Genomic DNA, 20,178 nt, shown 5'->3' with positions numbered 1-20,178 from the left:
GGCCCTGGCCCTGGCCACACGACGTCCCAGGCTCATTCCATCTTCATTGCTTAGTGGTTCATTACGTGACATTTGTTGTAAGTTTGGGAACAAAACATGTTTTGATTCTTAACTTTTGTGGCCCGTTCCTAGTGGTGTTCATTTTTGTTTAGTCTGTGGCTCTGTTAAGACTGTAAGATTATGTACCATGTAACCCTAAGCTCCCTCACCATGCCGAGGCCTGCAGTTTGTGAGTGTCTACAGACTGTCTTCTAGGGGATAAAATGCTTCTTATCAGGACTGTCACTTTTATTGCCCACAAACTACATATCCAGTGGGATTATTATTATTTTGTAGCCAAGCAAACAAGCAGCAGTGACCAGTGGGATTATTTCACAGAGCCAGCTCAAAGGGAATATCTGCCACTAACCAGAATGGAAATATGCATGTCTAAATGATGAAAAACCACACTCTTATCTTCATTCATTAACCTGTCCTCAATTCCCTTTGATGGGGAAAGTGGCTAACCACATCACTTACTCATTTTCCTTTCATTGTCAGTAAACTCCTTTCTCATCTTTATCTCTTGGTTGGGGAGTCTGACTTTGGAAGAAAAAACTAGTCTTCCCTCTTCTGGAGTAAGCTGTAACCTTTTTATTGAGGTAAAACTCACGTAACATAAAGCTAACATTTGAAAGGATTCAGCTCAGTGGTGTTTAGTACATTCGCCATGTTGGGCATCCACCACCTCTGTCTAGTTCCAAAGCATGTTCCTTACCCCAAAAGGAAGTCCCAGACCCAGTCAGCAGTCACTCCCCATTCTCTTTCTTCCCAGCCCCTGGTGAGCCCATCTGCTTTCTGCCTCTACAGATTTACTTATAAATGGAATCATACGATGCGTGGCCTTTTGTGTCTGGCCTCTTTCAGTGACCATGTTTTTGGGGTTCATCCACACTGTAGCATGCATCGTTACCTCATTCACTGATGGCTAAATAATATTCCCCTGTATGGACAGGCCACAGTAGGTTCATTCATTTGTTGTGGGCATCTGGGGTGTCTCTACCTTTGGCACTGTGGATAGCGCTGCTGTGAATATGTGTGTCTGATTGACTGCTTGAGTCTCCATTCTGAATTCTTTTGGGTGTGCTCCTAGGAGCAAAATTGCTACATAGTGCTGCTGTAAATATGTGTGCAGGAGTATCACGTGTTTGAGGCATTGCTAAATCTCTTTTTCCACATTGCTGGTACCCTTTTACATGCCCACCAGCAATGCACAAAGGTTCCAATTCCTCTGTACCCTCACCACTACTTGTGATTTTTCATTTTTTTGGCTATAGCCATTCTAGTGGGTGTCAAGATGGCATCACTCCTAAACAGCCCATCCTGAGCTTCTGATAAGATGGCACATGTCATAGAGTTCCATCCAGCTTTCCCGCTGAGGGAGGGCCAGGAAGAACATGACAGAATGTGAGTTAGACATTCGTCCTCCCAGACGGAGCCCTCGCTTCTGTGCACAGTGTAATTTCTGCATTGCTTGGACTAAATGCACATCTACATCATGGCCTGAGGAGGCCACACTTTGGTCATCAGGATGGAGATTTTCCCCAGGATTTCCTGCCCACTGAGGAAGCGTGGTGCATCGATAAAGAGCAGCTGGGAGGACCAGGTACAAGCCAAGGGTTTTCCTTTGTGCTAATCATCATCTTTATCAACTTCCATCCTCAGTCAAAAAGTCCCGATGGGAAAAGTTATTTTCATCTCTTCCTTTCCTTTTGTGACAAGTGACATTAAAAATAAAAATTATCCTCAGAAAGTGAAAAGAGTCTAGTTTAAATGTCTTTGTATCAATCTTAAAAACTTCTAAATTTCAAAAGCTCCTAATATTCCTCCAACGTCCTTGAGAAATTCACAAAGTACTTTTCAGAAGCCACTCCTGTGGACAGGAGTGGTAACGTCATGTCCCCTGTCCCCTGCCCGGCTCTCACCACCAGACCATCCAGCGAGTATAGAGGTACTACCTAGGAATCAGGACAATGAACAGTATAATCAACTGCTTGTATCTTTTGAGATGATGTGTTGTTACAAGTTTTAAACATAGTTTCTCTCATTTTGTCCCCACAGCAACTCCATGCAGTGACATGAGCTCCTGTGGAGAAGAGAGAGAACCGGGGCTCAGATGGGACCAATGTGAGGGCTGACCGTGGTGCCCTCAGCTGTGGGGAGCTGGCTGACGCCACCTGGCTCTGGCTGCTCCATGGGCGGTCTGTGCCAGCATCACCCAGGAGCTTGCTATGAATGCAGAATTTCAGGCCTGGCCCCAGAACTCCCAAGTCTGCTGTTGTTGAACTGATCCCCAGCAGACTCCTTGGTGTACTGAAGTTTGAGAACCAGTGCTGAGGCCACCCTAACCCCCATCCTGGCATTCTTAAGGGAAGAGATAAGTGACTTGCAATAAGAAAACCTCTTAAACGTGGTTGCAGCTCAGGAGGAAGGTCCGGCTTACTGAGTCATGCAGAGAAACAGGGTATTGATGTTGGTTAGGCATTATTTCTGATTAAACCAGTCTTGGCCTTATACTTCGGTGATATCTAGAAGACAGAATACATTTTGACTGTCGTGAGGATGTGGGGGTTGCACATTGCTCTTCCCTGTCTGAAGTCATGGCTGGAGCATGCATGGGGCATCCGGGTCAGTTTTGGAAGCTGCGGTCTGAAAAGGCAGATGCAATGAGTCCAGACTTGAACCCACATTGTTCAAATACCACAACTGTGGAGAGAATGCATTCAGGGTCCTGACACTCGAAGCTTGCATGAATTGGGGAATTTCACTTCTGAGAAAAGAGGCAAAATCTTATCAGATATGGGCACATGCAGTGTACTGTACAGCTTCAGACTTAAACAAAGGTGCACAGATGGATGATTAATCACGGTCTCACATCACACAACCCTGTGGCTTCCATTCATTGTTCATTAACCTTAAAATATTCCTTGGGTAAGGGAGTAGAAAGAGTTTCATTTATCAAAGAAGGATAAAAAAAATGTTTCCTAGGATAAAAACTGCTTCACTACACATCAGGATTTTTAATCTACAGTACAGTATTTTACTGGTAGGATAAGAATGAGCTTTTCATGACTTACCAGCTGAAATCTGAATAGTAGGAAATCCCTTCTCCTTCCTAAATGGACTCTTCCTGTCTCACCTTTTATGGGCACTGGCGCCCAGCAGACGCCCATATCCTCTCTGTTCCCCAGGGCGGACCCTCCCTCCCTTCCGCAGTGTGTTCCAGACCTTCAAGGCCTGTCCAAGGCTGCAATTCCTGGTGACTCTCCAGGGATTCCAACCTAAGTCCTAGTTAATTTCTGTGAGCACTTTGCCACACATTCGAAATATGTAAGATGTCCCCAAGGGCAGAAGGGACTACTTTTCAGGTTCTAGAAAAATGATTCTGCCAGCCAAAATTTAGAAATATTCATTGTTCTTAAGGATGATCAGTTAGCATTTCTGAGCAATTTTTAGACCACTCTGGCAAGATGAAATTAGTAGCATGTTCCAAGGTAACAATCATGTAAAGGTTAGAATTTGTACAGTATATTACACAGACAGCTATCAGCCGCCAATTCCATGCAACACCGAGCTGAGGTTAAACCTGACACCTTCAATCTCTACCTTCTTATTTAGCATATAAGACATTTGTCCCACCCCTGGGTACTATTCTTTATTAAGAATTTCAGTTGTGTGAGGTAGAATTATATGGACCCTTAGAATTTCTGCTCTCCAAAATTATTTGATGTAGACTGTAGTACTAGTGTGAATACAAAGTAAATAACATCCACGTGTAAAGAATCACACCTTCACCTTTATGTCACTCGACATACAGACCTTTACTCAAAATGGACCTAAATGTAAGAGCTAAAGCTATATCACTTCTAGAAGGAAACAAGGTGAAAATCTTTGTGATTTTGGATTAGGCAAAGATTTCTTAGATAAAACACAAAGATCACAACCTATAGAAGAAAAAGTTGGCTATAATTAGAAAAGTTTGATAGTCAAATATACTGTTAAAAATAAAATGCCGGGGACAGGCTGGGAGGCATATTTGCAAAACGCACATCTGATAAACAACTTTTATCCAGAACATAGAAATAACTCTCAAAACTCAATAATACGGGAATGAGCAACCCAATTGCAAAATGTGGCAAAAGAATTTTGAGCAGACACTTCACCAAAGAAGTTGTACACATTAAAAGATACTAAACATCACTGGTTATTAGGGAAAAACATATTAAATCCACAGAAGATATAACTGCGATGGACTAAAATGGCGAATACACACAGCAACAGGTGGCCATGCCTGGAACTGGCAAGGCCGGCACCCTCAATCCCATTGGCTGCCAGCGGGAATGCAAAGGACGCAGCCTCTGGGGAAGACGGCTTGGCAGTTTCTTCTAAAGTTCCACATCCACCCACCACGGGACCAGCAATTCCTCTCCCAGGTAAACCCCCTAGGGAAACGAAGGCATATGTCCACCCTGCTTTTATTAAATTAGCTTATGACAGGGATGGCTATTCAGCAATCAAAAAGGAACGAAGTGCCCGACGTGTACAGCAGTAAGGCTGCATCTCAAAGGCATTCTGCTCTGTGAAGGAAGCCAGACACAAAACACAACTTACAGTCTATTTTTATGACATTCTAGAAAAGGCAAAAGTAAAGACGGAAAACAGATGAATGGCTGCCAGTGCGGGAGTGGAGGGAGGTAATTCACTGAGAGGGAACAAGGACAGGCTCTGGGGGAATGCACCTGCTCTAGAGCACGATTCTGGCCGTTGTATGGCTGCGTACATTTGTCGGTATTCAATGGCTTGTATGTCAATTATGCCTCAATAACCTTGAGCTAAAAACAAACAACAAAGGAGTTGAGTGAAGGCAAAGATGAAGAAGACAGCCGTGACGTCACAGGCACGTCGCCCGGCGACCGAGAGCATGTCCCCTCCAGGTATGCCTGCAAGTGAGCTTACGCGACAGACAGCATTTAGAACAGGAAGGAGAGTGTATGCCTTTAAAGGGACATTTGGAAAAACACATCCAGCCGCGTGCTTTCAAAAAATGTCTGCCAGGGAAATATCTGAAGAATCCAAGACCTAGCTCTCCTTGTACGGAATCTGGTCTGTCTGAGGGTGATACTGACAGAAATTTTGAGAACTGTCTGGGGCGCAGCCCACAGGGCAGCAGAATGGAAAGTGGGTCGGGACTGAATTACATTCAGGCGTGAAGGCGAAGTCGGGGAAGCCACTGGTTTCTGTTATGCTTTATCTCCACAAAAAGTTTTTCAAAACCCAGAAGGTGCCACCTAGAATTTTAAGATGCTGTTACACAGTTTTGTCCGAAATGATTTGACTGAAGTAGATGCACATTTTAGAGCAGAGAAAAAGTGGATCATCTCCTATTCCCCACCCAGAGTATCAGTGAGTCTGAAAAACCCTGCTCCCTATTCTAAAAATAGGCAGCACATGGGTGGTTGCACTCAATGACTTTTAGCTCAAACTTTTTATAGTCTGGATATGATTTTGAAGCCTTTTATTACCTCTGTGCTTTTAGCAATAAATACATTTCATTTGCCTGAATGTGAATCATTGTGTAATAGACTGATGTGATTTCCTAAGCCTGCTTGTCCTCTAAGAAGACTTGGAGTCTGCTTGTGGATGAGTTCAGGGCCTTGGGAGACCAGACTGCACCTGTGGAAGGGGCCAGGAGGAAGCAGATTCTGGAGCCACAGGCAGCATGCAGAGAGCTCTGGCCGTCAGACCTCAAATGGATATGAAACGCCCTTTCTAGTTCAGCATTACTGACATGCACTATACAACGCCCAAAGCATGACCGTCACGCAGCCTGAAGTCATGAAGAGGTAACAGACGCTGAGGTGGTGGCCTCTGCTTACATAGTTAGAGTGACAATTAGCGTAGAAGCCAACTACTGAGCTACCAGAATCTCACCATGACTGGTAATTAAAAGTGTTAGTTGTCTGTACTTATGACCTGACTCGCAGGTTACTAATTTTCATGTGCCAACTGCACGTGCCAATGTTTTTCCTGATATTCTTAGATCATCTTCGTACTCAAGAGCATGGCATGACTCATGGCTGAGAAGCTGTGCTCCCATTGTGCTACGGGGCTGTCATTACCCCATGGGCCTCTGCAGGTCACAAGCGGCTAACAGCCCTGCAGAGTCCCCCCAGGTGGAAAGACGCGTGGGCAGCCTCCCAAAGGCGGGCTCCCTGTGAGCTAGCAAGCAGGCCGCCTGTCTTCCAGGGTGCCTTCTCCCTATCTGTGGCATAGCCCAGGCACGGGACCAAGAGTTAAATCTATTTTGCACTTAGACTGAACAGCAGTCTACACATATGAGAGAAAAATATTCTTGAAGTTAGCATTATATTGAGTTGGTTCTGTGAAAAAGCAAACACCACACGGGCCAACTGAGAAAAAAGGGTGGGGTGCTGAGCGTGGGGCGGGGGTTTGAACTGGTGTGGCACACTGCTTTTCCTCCTTATCTTTATTTGAAATGTTCCTGAATAGGACATGCTTTAAGCCGAACTCCACCTTTTCTGTTGTTAGAAAATGCTTGATAACCATCGTCCCCTCCTTCTCCTCTGGCTACCGCCTACTTATCTGTGACTTTATTTTGACTTAGTGTTCTTACTCTTTTAAAAGATATTTTATCTTTTCATTTACATACAATAAAATTCATTTTTTTGGTGGGTTATCTGGTGTGTCATTAACAAACGCAGAGTTGTGTAACCACCGCTACCGGCAAGAGACAGAAGAGCTCTGTCTCACCCCACATTCCGGGTGTGACCCCTTCGCTGTCAAATGCTCCCTTCTCCAAACCTCGGTCCGCTCCTCCCATTTCTCCCTCCCAGTAATTTGCCTTTTCCAGACACTCACAGAAAAGGAACCATACAGTGTGGAGTCTTGAGCCTGGCTCCTTTCATTTAGCACAATGCATTTGAGATTCACCCAGTGTGTTGCCGCTACAGAAAGACAGGGGAAAAAGATAATTTGCCAAAAAAAATTCTACCGCACAGACACTAAAGAGAAACACAGCTCTGCAGTTCTTACCTAGAGTACGGGTTCATTTTATGTTGGATAAAAGAATATTCCCTTCTCATAAATTATGAGACAAAAAACCACCTCTGTCTTCCTTATGAGCCTCATTCCCTAGCAACAGTCTTACAGACAGCAATGGCCATTTGAAATCAGACCATTATCGTCACTTTTCACATTTATATCTCTGCTCTTTTGCTGTTGGTAACTGATTACTTTTCCAAAGGCTTCATAAAATATTGGACTTGGAAGGGACCTGAGAGAGCATCTGGGGTGCCTGAGAGAGGTCGGGGGGGTCAGCAGTGTGAGAGTCACCTGGGGGCTCATTCGCAATCAGGACCCTTGGGCCCCCTCCTGTCCTGCATTTTAACATGGTTCCGTGTGATCATTGTGAAGTGGTCCCTGTCCCAGGGCTGGGCTGGGCTGGCTGCCAAAGTACCAACTACGGAGAGTCTCAGACCTTGTGAATTTTCTGGTCTAGCAGTTTGGCGGTCAAGGGAAGGAGCCTGGGAATTTTCATATATATATATTTTTCTTTTTTCTTGCTTTTTTCTTTTTAATTTTTTCATGTGAGATGGGTCATGTGCTGATATTTTAACCAGGTTTGAGAGAGGCATGTCTCACACACGAGTGTGAATGCTCCAGCACCATGCTGATGACCCACGAAAGGATAGGGAATTTGGATATATGTAATATATATTTTTTGAGTCAGGGTTTTGCTGTTGCCCAGCTGGACTGCAGTGGCATGATCAGAGCTCACTGCAGCCTCGAACTCCTGGGCTCAAGCCATCCTCCTGCCTCAGCCTCCCAAAGTGCTGGGGCTCAGGCATGAGCCACAACCCAGTCAGGAACTGGTATTTTCAGCAAGGCCCCCACGTACTTCAGATTCACAGGCAGGTTTGGGAGCCAAGGAGCGGGTCTAATTCTCCTGTACCACAGGTGAGGGGACAGCCCAGAGAGATGAGCATCTCACCCGCAGCCCCTGGACCCAGTGGTGCTCTGCACGTGGCAACACTCGCTTCCCATGCTGCCGTGCCGAGGGTCCCACACGCTGAGGGTCCCATGCACCCACTTCCCACATGCACTGAGGGTCCCATGCACCCACTTTCCATGTGCGCTGAGGGTCCCATGCACGCACTTCCCACGTGCGCTGAGGGTCCCATGCACCCACTTCCCACGTGCGCTGAGGGTCCCATGCACCCACTTCCCACATGTGCTGAGGGTCCCTCACACTAAGGGTCCTATGTCATGGTCCGGGCCGCTCTCCACCGCTGACCACTGCTGGCTCATGTCTCGTTTGTGAAGTGAAGGTGGTGGTGGGGTCTCTGAGAGCCTACCTGCCTTGCCCCCTAGCCACCTCGTCAGCTCTGCAGGCTCTGCAAACACCGCACCCCAGCCGCCATGGCCTTCAGGCTTGTCCCCTGCCGCCCTGGAGTGCCCCTTCCCATGCTGGCACAATGTGCTCCATGCTCCAATCTAACCGAGCACCCAGCGGTTGGGCGTGTTTCTTTGGAAGCTCAGGGCCATGGCACACGCAGCCCTCACTGCCTGCGGCTCTCAGGGGCTAGAGGACATGACCCAAGCATGGGCTGTCTGGGGACATCCTCCTCTCCTCACAGCTGGAGGAGGCGGCCGGGGCTCCTTCCACCACAGCACACTGCAGGGCACTGCCACGCTCCATCTGTGCCCCACACTCACATGGGACCGAGAGGCCCTTGGAAGTAGGGCTCATGCCTCATTCACATTCTGTCCTCAGCATCCCTGGCAGGATTTGACACACAGAATGCGCTCCCTGTGCTGTCTGTTAAACACATGCACTATGGCATTGCTATTTACCCCCCTGCCTGGCTCCAAAATTCATGTTCTTCCCACGTGGAGTCTTCTATTTTTAGACCACGTTTCTGACCATTATACTGAGTTCCTGATTTCTGACGCTGAGCATCAGCGGGTCGTGCTCTAGAGGACTTCACTCTCTCCTTTGGCTCCCCCCACCCCCATTCAAGTCCTTCAGTCACCTTCATCTACTGGAAAACATGTCATCCGCAATCTCGACTTTTCTCTAAGCTCTGTGCTTGCCCAGTGGAATTTCTGATTGCTCGTTCCACCAGAAGATCTGGTTTTATCACCTGCATTATCAGGGAGAATGTTTTCCAGGCCTCTCAAGCAGAGTCATAAAAAAGGAGACCACCAGACTTGTGGAAAGGAGGGCTGGGCCGGTGTAGCCGGCACTCAGCATCTGATTAGATAAATCAGACCATCTGCTGGGATTGCGCTGGAACATGAGGCAAGGGCTCTGGAACGCCAGGACTCCCTCCTCCAGATTTAGTTCTGGTAATATTTGAACCGAGTATTTTGAGGACAACTGCCGGTGATAAGCCAGATCTGTTTAAGCAATTTAGTGCAACTCCTGTGACTCAGGGGCTTAAAGGTTATGGAGGAAAGGGGTGCGTCTACCAGCGCAGGTCTGTGAGAAAGCTACCAAAGGAAGATGTTCCATGCCTACAGGATAGCTCTGTTTTAAATTCAGATTTCAACCTTACGTCCACAAAGCCATATTTCCGTTTGGTCTTTTTACCGTTTCTATGCCTGGGTGTGAGCGACGTGCAGTTCTGCTGGTGAACGCGAGGTGGCAGGCAGTAGAATCCACCAGCCCTTGGCTGGAGGCACAGATTTGAAAGTGGCAGTGATGTCAACAATTTCGAGATTGTTTTGTGTTACAATGGTTCATCTCGGTGGGACAGAGGGCAGGTCCCTCATTTGTCACGGGGAGCTCACCTCCGATGGGGAAAATCCTGACTGCAGAGTTCCAAAGATGTCGAAAGAGCATGTCAAATTCCATTTTTCTTTCTACAGGGTGGTTGAACAAACTCAGTCACTGATTGATTTGACAATTTTCTTCCCTTTGACTTGCTTAAAGGAAAGTGTTCCATTTTGTGTATTCGTGGCCCTGTGAGACCCAGACCACCAGTACACGAGATAATGGTTTCAGGTTATTAGGGTTGACCCCTGGTTGGGACTGAGCTGTAACGGTGCTAATATTTTTAGACTCTAGAGCGCTCACTGTTTGGAGCACTTTGCAACAGCCAGCCTATTTAATCCTCATAAACCTCTACAAGGTAAGTACTGTCATTCTGCCCATTTTATGGGTGAGGAAACTGAGGCACAGAGAGGTTCGGGTCGTTCGGCTGGCGTATAAAAGAGAGGATGCATGTGGGGCTTTTCAAAACAGTTCTATAGGCGTTGTCACCCACATACAAGCTTCCCTTGAGGAACAGACATGACTTTAGACTCTGAATATATCTTTTCCACTGACTTTCCTGAAGTTGTAATTAAGCCAAAAGCAGATGGACAACTTGTCTGCAAAAGTAAACAGCATATGCTTAGGTTTCAAGGAAATCCACACAAAACCAAGCCACCCCCAGCCCTGCAGAGGTGATTTAAGAACACTGCTTTTCTGCTTTAACCCAGCCCTGCTCAACTGTAGCCATTTCACGGCTCATTAATCCCCCTCCCTGCTGGACAGTGATGGGTAGAAAAAGAAGGTGAAACCCAACCAGTCATTCCTACTACTTTTTAGCAACGCTGGCCAACAGGTATGCAGAGGAGGCCGCTGGAGTTGCAGGCTCATATTCCGAAACATTAACACGTGCCGGGGGCTATCTAGACATAACCTATGCTTTCTCCAGCTTCTCTGAATAGATGGGTTGTTGAAAAACGGCTGCATTCGGAAGATTTTCTAAACAGCTGTGGAGTTCCACATGCTAAAAAGTTTGGCTGGTTAAGTATATTCTGAAGCCAGGTTCAGCTGGATCTGGGGGAGGATGAGCTTTGTGTTCAGGTGAGTTGGGGAAAGCAGGAGCCCACCTCGTGGAAGCTCAGGCTCCTCGGGAGAAGGCTGTTAAGGCTGAGGAGTCCTGGAGGTGCTGACCTCAGATAGGAGCTGAGATGGGACATGGGAGGCAGCGGTGGAAGTCCCCGCAGTGAACCCACAGGCTGTGAGTGAGGGGTTAGGAGCATCGGGGAGAGGACAGCTGGGAGGAGAAAAGGGCAGAATGGTGGCCATTTGGTTTGTGAACCAACCGAAGTGATTTAACACTGATTAGTTAAACTCGGATTCACGTGATGTGAAACTCCCTCAGTGGGTCCTAGGTTGAATCCCAGCTCTGCCAGTTCTGTGACCACAGGTGAGTCACTGCCCTTCCCTGGGCCTCCGCTTCTTTATTTAGGAAATAGAAATATTCACTGATCTCACCTGGTTGGATTTTCTAGGAGAGAGCTGATGTTACTGTTAAATCCGTTCTGACGATCTTTCCACCAGACTGAAGAAAGATGTGACTGTTTTGATTTCTGAACAAACCAAGCTGATGGCATAGTGACAATAACATCAGCCACGTTTTGTCATGAAGAAAACCAAAGGGTATGAAAGTGGCTTTGAATTTGACTCTGGGAGAGACACTAAGAAGAAAAGGAAAGATGGGGAGAACAGGTGCCGGGGGTAAAGTCGGAAAGGAAGGTTTCAGGGAGGTTCCAGACGATGGCACCAGTGGCAGAAACCCACACATGAGATGGGGAACTTGGGGTCCATGTCACTGAGTCCCAGCGGGCTGTCCAAGAACAGAATGAGTCTCCCAGTGATCAGAATCATGTTTGTTTAGAGTCAGAAGATGCCCTCAGGATGTCAGCTGCAACTCAAGGTATCAAAACATACACTTAACTGTGAACTCTTGGAATTATAAGCTTGGGAACAATACTTAGAGAAAAACCTGGCCTAACTTTGAGCGTGATGACTGCAAGCCTTGCGAGGGGGGCAGGGGACGTGGCCGTGAGTGGTGGAGCAGCCGGCTCCTGCTCACAGATGTCTCATGCGCCATGTTGCCTTGAAGCTTGGTGTGAGGAAGGTTAAACGTGGACAGTAAGAGCCAGACCCCACTGCAGTCTTCCTCATCTCTTTGAAGGTATCTGATATTTTGGAAATCACCTGGCTGGGAATTTGTGCAAAGCTACTGTCCACAGGAACACCGAGTGTCTGATGCTGGTCAGACACTGGCTGCCAGAGCCACTTGATGGCCCCAGCATTGGCCCCGGGGAGGAGGGACGTGTGGGCCAGTTTTACCACGCCGGGGTTGTTGACTGTTATCTCTCCTGTTAACAAAGGGCTGCTGCCATCTGGACATCCTGTACTCCCCCAAGACTCCCCGGTTTGGAGTGATTATTTGGGCAAACACTGAACACACATCCGCAATTAAAAAAAGAACAACAAACCGCAAGAAACTGATCTTTCTTCAGTCTGGTGGAAAGATAATGGATGGCTCATTTGTCCAGACATGAAGCCCTGGGTCCTGGGTGAGAGGAAACCAAGTGACATTAACGTCCATTCCAAAGAAGTGACTCAGCTGGAGTGCTGTTCTCATGACATGGGCGAAAACAGGCTCCAGAACACTGGTTCTTCCCAACAGCATTTGTTAAAAGAGAAATCACTAGCAGTTTTCACCCAGAAAACAGAAGCAGCAAGTGGGCGCAGCCGCACTGCCCCGCTATGCTTCCTGCGCATCGGGTGTTCACAGAGGGGCAGCGGGGCCAGCGCAGACCCCCAGGGATGCACGGGGTTCATCAGGGAGCAAGGAGCACTACGGGGAGAGGGAAACTAGAGACCCAGGGTGGGGCTGCGCTGATCATGGTACCTTATTGCTTTCTTCGAGGGCTGGGATATCCATATTGTGATTTACCCATCACAACCTGGGTGGTCAGCTTCTTAATATTAATAAGATTATTCCCAGAAAGCTTCACCTATAATGCTTTTGTGCAAGAATGTGTGTGTGTGCATATGTGTATATGTGTGTGCATGTGTATATGTGCTGTGTATATGTGTGCGTGTGTCCATGTGTGTTTATGTACGTGTGTGTATATATGTGTTTGCATGTGTGTGTGTGTGTGTCATGTGGATGTCGTGGTCGTCTGCTCTCATTATGACCTTCTGGGTTTGTCTCACTGTGAATGTGCTGTTCAGCCAGGCAGGAGCGATTCTGCAAGGATGTTTGGAGCTTTGTCTCTGTGTCCACGCCCAGCCACACGAAGGGGCTTCCACACTAACGCTTTCCTCCTCCTCACTCCTAAAGGATCCATAATCCAAATGATGGCCAGAGAGGGCGGCTCTGCATGGCCGGGGCTTTTGATACACCTCAGTGGCAACACCTCTCACATCTGACGGGCACGGGAGCAGGGGCAGGACTTGGGGAAGGCCAGCTGACAGTGAAGCCCACAGCTCTCCTGCCCTCACATCCCAGAGCCTGGGCACATTCTTTCAGGACTCATGGTGACAGGGGAAATTTTTCTCCATTCAGATAGAACCTGGACATATTCCAAAGCCACTTCCTGTCCCCCATTCACACCTTGAACCAGGGTGAGCTGGTTTCTGGCCTGACCCTCTTCTCCAAGGGTTTGCAATGCCACCATCCCCCGCTGTGAGGCCCTCTGGGCCCTGGGGACCCTTGCGGCCCGGCTGGGCTGCCCTCCCTCCTTCCTGGAATGGGTTACCCTGGTGGCCCCGGACCGCTGGGCTTCTCCTCACACCTCCGGCCCCGCCTGATTCCTATTCTGCTGAACACTGAATTTTGCTGCTCCCTTCCCCTCCAAGCTCGTTAGGTGGGATACCTCATTCACTCCAAATGGCTTCAGTGAACACGCAGAGGCGGATGGCCCCTCCCTCCCTCCTGGACGCCTCTGTCTAGAGGGTCCACGGATACTTCAAACCCGGCAGGCTTCGAGTCAGAGTTCTCACCTCCTTTCCTCCAACCTTGCTCCCAGGAAAACCCCCCAAAACAGCAACAACCCCCCTTTCCTTCTCTGCTCCTTAACTCAATGAATTGCAAGGCCCTCAAGCCAGGCTCCAGAACCTGAAACGGGGGAGACACTGCTGAACCCCCTCCTCACACTGCACTCGGGGGGCGCTGACTCGGGCCGGCTTTCCCCAGCGTCTCCGGGGTCTGCCCTTTCCTCTGCGTTCCCAGCACCTCCGTCCTGGCCCTGGACGTCCTCCTTACTTGCGGCATTAACTCTGGAGCCGCCTCTGTGCGCCCCACACCCCTGCACCCACACTCATCCCCTCTCTCTGCTGCTTCCATTCAAATTCTGAAATCCAAGGTGCTCTCTGGTCCCTTTCTAAGGCAAAACACTATGCCCCTCTGCACCCTGCGGAGTGAAACTCCAGACGGTGGGTGTGACGCCCAGGCCTCCTGGCACTGAGTGTGCCATGGCTTTCTGGGTGCAGCTCCTCTCCACCCTGCCGTGGTGGCTGGAGCCCCGCTTCCACGGTCCCTCGCTTTGTCTGCTGACCTCTCCACAACTGCTTGGCGCTCTCCTGGCTGCGCCGGCCTGTCCCGTCTCCTGCTCGCTGCGCCGGCCTGTCCCCTGTCTCCTGCTTGCTGCGCTGGCCTTTCCTTGTTTCTCCTGGTGGACTGAACATAGGCATTGCTCTTCCTCGCTCACTTCTTCAGTGTCCCAGGTGGGAGCTTCTCCAAGCCCTTTCCTCCCATACCTGCATTCCCACCCAAGGGGCGCAGTGCTGCCCGGGACAGAGAGGTTGCTCTGGAAGGGCTGGTTTCATGGTCAATGCAACTAAATATCAATTATTTGAAATTCTTTCCTCCCTTCCACCGGGTTTATACCACAGAGATTCCCAGTTCTGTGAAGCATTACCTTATAACTGCCCTGCCCTCTTCCCTGGGGAGTGGTCGGGGTGGGCTGCTTGGATACCAGCAGCCTCTTGCAGGATAAGCCCCAGCAGCAGGAGACCCTGCCAGGCCCCTGAAGGCCTAAGGGGAGCAAGGTGACTCCAGTCCTCTACCTTCAGGCAGCAAGATTCAATTCTTTGCAGTTTACCGGTCCTCAAGTGTTTAGTGATCACCCAGGGAATTAAGACTGCTGCCAAGGAGACACACACACACACACACACACACACAAGCACAGATGTACACATATATACTTCTTAAATGTAGACGGTATGAAGAATAGGTAATGGAGAAAAATCATGAGACAGAACAAAACGTATAACTCCATTAGAAGTTAATTTCTGGCAGTGTGGTACGAAAAGCATCTCAGCTAATGTATAAATTACCAAGAAAAAAAGAGACCCACTAAAAAAACCAGGTACTCATATCTAAATTTCTAATTAAATTACAATTACTTTAGAAGCTCATCCCCCATACAGAAACTTCTCCAGGTATGTGTTCTAGGATGGACCTGAGTTTTGCTTCTATTACAGCCAGTCATGCAAGAGTGAGAGGTATCATTTGCAAAGAGTGAGGGGTGTCATTTGCAAAGAGTGAGGGGTGTCATTTGCAAACAGAATTGCACGCAGGGAACTGCTGTGAATTTACTGACATGCCCCTGCTTATGCTGTAACTTCCTTAAGACCAGACAGCCTGTGAACCTTGACGTGTATTTCCAGTCCTGTGCAGGGCTCCCAGCCTGGGACTGCACGGGGACGACCCCTTGCCCACTTCGCCCCACGTCTGCATGGATGAAGGGAGCCATCAGCGTGTGCAGGCGCAGCAGGTCAGCTTCTGCAGGCCTCTCGCACATTTTCCTGATTTCTGACAGGCTGCTGGTTATGAAGAACAATTTACTATCTGGTTTACATTTGGGAATTATGGTGAATGCTGTCATAGAAATTACTGCCTGCTCCGTTTGGCAGTGATTCCTTTGCACCGAATACTACTTTGTCATGCAAAACAGTAGCACTTTCTTGGAAGCTGTGGATCTGACATGCCAGGAAAGAATTCAGGCGGCAGACACTTGATCACTGTAAGAGCGGCCATAGCTTCCCCAGATCGTGATTCATCAGAAAATGACGTCCAGCCACAAACGCGCTTCATCGTTTTTAGTCGCTCTTCACTCACCTTCCCAAGCTCATTCCCAGAGACCTCAAAAATGTTCTGGGCTGACACCAGCAGGTTCCCAGGATGCTCTCTTAGAACCCACTGAGCAGCATAAAACCACGGCCATCTGCCAGCGGACAAAGACCTGAGTCACTCTGCCCTCTTAGTAGACCTCAGAAACCAAAACCCAGGGGAAAAGTGAGGTGACTTCAGATAGCATAGCAATCGTTCAACGTGTAAGCTGTCCATATCTGCAGCTACCGCCTCTTCACATTCAGGGTAACTCCACCACGTGCACCTCCACAGAGCCAAGATCAGGTGAATAGGTCTGGACTGGGGGCCAGTCACGGCCTCCAGCCTCTCCTCCTAACTCGGAGGTCCCCTCCTGGTGTAAGTTCTCTGCCCTTCTAGGAAAATGTTGGCTTATGGAGAAGATCGGTCTGGGAGTGGAGCAGAAAGCCAGAGGGGGCAGGAAGAGGGGACCCACTCTCATGCTCCTGGGGTGGGGGCCAGGGGTAGGTCCCACACCGGGACCCGCTAGTGGGTGTTTCTTGGGACACAGACTCAACCCAGGCTTCCACACAGCCTTGTCGAACACGTCATGAGTCGATCCTTCCGGAACCTCCACAATAGCCACAAGCATCTATTTTGAGTTGGTCCATTTCCCAGCCACAGTTCACCCAGTTGACCTCTGAAATCATCTGCTGCATTGGGATTTTACAGGGATTTTCTAAAAGGTTTCTCTCTAGCCCAGATCTCCCTCCAGTTGCCACCCTCTTCTTCCTCTCCCCAACGTGTTTTAATTTTCTTTACTTCTTTATTTAATTTTGAGACAGTGTTTCACTCTGTCAGCCAGGCTGGAGTGCAGTGGCGTGATTACAGCTCACTGAGGCCTCAACCTCCTGGGCTCAGGCGCTTCTCACTTGCTAGCCTCCTGAATAGCTGAGACTACAGGCATGCACCATCATGCCTGGCTAATTTTTTTTTTTTTTGTATTATGTTGCTTAATTAGGCTGGTCTTGAGCTCCTGATCTCAAGTGATCTACCTGCCTCAGGTTCCCAAAATGCTAGCATGACAGGTGTGAGCCACCGTGCCTGGCCCCAACTTATTTTAAAAATGGTGTGGATTCTATCCTTGCTTCGCAGAGGCACTGGGTCCTGCGGACCGCTCCCTTCTCCTAACCTCCTCTTTCTCTGGGAGTCCTGTCTGCTGGCTCCTTTACTGTCTCTCTATCCACTTGGTCTTCATTTTCTTTTCAGGGATTCCTTCCTGGACTCCTTCTTAATCGGAACTATTTCTCAGACCCACCCTCCCTGGTCCTGCGCTTCTCCTTACACACACTGTGTAAGGTGGGTCCATCTGGGGACCCTCCTGTCAGCCGTGGTGGCTCCTCCTTGTTATATTATGCTCCTGGCACTTCCCTGTTGGCCTAACATAGGCCACACCTTGTGTCTTAGCTGGGGACAGCCTCTGGGCCTCCCCCTGCCAGGCAGTGAAGTTGGAGAGGGTAGCTGCCTTATACAAGACTGCTTCCCCAGCCCACATCACCAAATCCCTCTCACAGTAGGTGTCAGCGTGTTCACTGAGTATATGAATGATTGGAATATATTGATTTTTCTAAGTCTGGCATTGCAGAGGAGTAGCAGAACCTTCAAATCTAAGTTTGCATCTAAACAACTCAATTGACTCAGAAAGTTTACCGTAAGAAGGCAATTAGCGTGACTAAAATAAATCTAAATACATCGTTAGTATATTATCTGTTAGCTTTCACTCTTTTGCTTTGAACAATAACTGGTACGGTCTGAATGTCTGTGTCCCTCCAAAATTCATGAGTAGAAGTCTGACCCCCTGTGTGTTGGCATTAAGAGGTGGGCGTTTTGGAAGGTCAGCAGGTCCTGAGGGTACAGCCCTGGTGAGTGGAATTAGTGCATCTATCCAAGACCCCCCAGGGAGCCCACTGTCCCTTCGGCCTGTGAAGACACAGCAGCAAGGCGCCATCTCTGGAGCAGAGAGCCCTTACCAGACACCGCATCTGCTGTCACTTGCTCTTCAACTTCCCAGGCTGCAGAATGATGAGTAACAACTTTCTGTTGTACATAAGTCACCTGCACTAAAGTATGTTTGTTACAGCACGGACTATGAATGGACTGAGACAGAAACTGGTACCAAAGTGGGGTGCTGGGGGTAACAAACGCTTAAAAATGTAGAAGTAGCTTTAGAACTGGACAATGGGTAGGGTCTGAAAGAATTTGGAGGTGTATGCTAGAAAAAAACCTACACAGCCATGAACAGAACCTTAAGGATGATTCTGATGAGGATGATTCTTAAGACGAGGAGGACTGTAAACAGAAAGAAGCAAATTAAAGGTGGGATTTATCCCCTGAGCTCAGCTCTGTGGAGGTGCACGTGGTACAGTTGACCTTTTTGTGAAGAGGTGGTTGCTGCAGGTGTGGACAGCTTCCAGGCTGAACAATTCCTAAATATTTGAAGTCACCTCACTTTTTCCCTTGGGTTTTGGTTTCTGGGGTCTTCTAAGACGCAGTTTCTCGGGTATTGCCCAGTAGCAGCCCTCCTCTTAGAGATTCCCTAAGTGGCCATGATTGGAATGTTGGTAGAAATGTGGACAGGAAAGGCAATTCTGATGAGGTCTCAGACAGAAATGAGGATCATGTTTTTGGAAACTGAAGGGAAGGCCATCCTTGTCACAAAGCAGCAAATAACTTGGCTGAATCATGTTCATGTTCTGTGTTTTGTGGAAGGTAGAACTCGGAGTCATGAAATAGGATATTTGGCAGAAGAAATATCTAAGCAAAGTGAGGGTGTGGCATGACTTTTCTTAACTGCCTGTGGTAAAGGGCAAACAGAGAGAAACAAATGAAAGATGGAAGCAGAACCGAAAAATGTGGAGAATTCTTAGACCGGCCAGATGGTAGAAAATCAGAAAACATGTTCAGGAGAGAACTTCAAGACTGTAGTCAGGCAAACATTTGTTAAGGAGATCCTTATGGTAGAGGGAAGCCAGATGCTGCTCATCAAGTCAACTGAAGAAGGACCCCGCAGGCGATCGGTGGGGCTGCCCCATCCACCTTACGCCCAGAATGCCAGGACCTTGGGAGCAGAACAATTTCAAGTCTCTGTTCTCTGCAATCGGGTGTCGTGCTCCTCGGCTGCCCCAGCTGTGGCTCCAGTGGGTCCAGGTGCAGCTCAGATGGTCTCTCTGGATGGCACGGGCAGGAAGCCTTGGCAGCCTCCATGTGGTGCCAACTCTGCAGGCACACAGAGCGCAAGAGCTGTGAGAATGTGGCCCCCTCCTCCTAGCTTCCAAGGGATGCCCTGGAGAACCTCAGGGCCCAGGCACAGAGCCGACACAGGAGCAGAGCCAACACAGAGAGGCCCCATGAGGGCGATGGTGTGTGATGGGGCGCCCCACTCCTCATGGTGAGGGCTCCCGAGAAGAGAGCTGTAGAAAAAGCCTCAGTCTATCAGAGCATTATGAATAATGTTCTGTTCATAGCAGTGTAGATTTATTCTAGGTGGGGAGGTGTGGGAGTGGCGCTGCACCCAGCACCCAGAACAGTGGAGTGACCCGTGTCTAACTCCAGCCTGGGAGAGCAGCAGCGAAGGCTGTGCCCTGGGAAGCCACAGGAGGCAGGGCTGCCCAGAGACTTGAGGAGGCAATCCTCACCCCGCTGTGTCCAGAGGCGGGATATGGTGTCAGAGATGACTCTCGAGACATACAATTTAATGTTCTTTGCCCTATTGGGTTTCGAACTCATCTGGCATCACTTTCTTCATTCCTGTTTCCCCCTTTTGGAATAGAAGTGTCTGTCCTATGCCTGTCCCACCACTGTATTTTGGAAGCATGGAATTTTTTGGTTTCATAGGCTCACACTGAGAGAGAAATGTGACTCACGGTCAGTCACACCTGGACTCTCACCCATGTCTGGTTTAGATGATATTTAGATGAGACTGTGGATCTTAGACTTTTAAGTTGATGTTGGGATGAGTTAAGACTTTTGGGGCTATTGGAATGGAATGAATGTATTTTGCATGTGAGAGGTTAGGGGTAAAATGTTACGGTCTGAATGTGTCCCTCCAAAATTCATATGCTGAAATCTATCTGCTGGTATTGAGAGGTGGTGCCTTTGGGAAGTGGTTGGATTGTGAGAATGGTGTCCTCATGAGTGGGAACAGTGCCCTCTAAGGTCACTAATGAGGGAGCAT

General features: G+C 48.6%; 1 protein-coding gene and 1 non-coding gene across 2 annotated transcripts in view; both read right to left on the bottom strand.

Annotated features, from left to right (window-relative positions):
• Window positions 1–20,178, bottom strand: part of COL4A2 (collagen type IV alpha 2 chain) — a 197,899-nt gene that overhangs the window by 84,891 nt on the left and 92,830 nt on the right. The gene's annotated exons all lie outside the window — the stretch shown is intronic.
• LOC116528936 lies at window positions 7,646–7,749 on the bottom strand. Its single transcript, XR_004259294.1, has one exon. It is a non-coding gene; the product is annotated as a small nucleolar RNA U13 (small nucleolar RNA).

The sequence above is a fragment of the Sapajus apella genome, unplaced genomic scaffold (genome assembly GCF_009761245.1).
Source record: "Sapajus apella isolate SASKATOON/1434 unplaced genomic scaffold, GSC_monkey_1.0 scaffold60, whole genome shotgun sequence".
In the NCBI taxonomy this organism is placed as follows: Eukaryota; Metazoa; Chordata; class Mammalia; order Primates; family Cebidae; genus Sapajus; species Sapajus apella.
The sequence above is the reverse complement of the archived record's forward strand: the minus strand, read 5'-3'. Positions and strand labels throughout refer to the sequence as shown.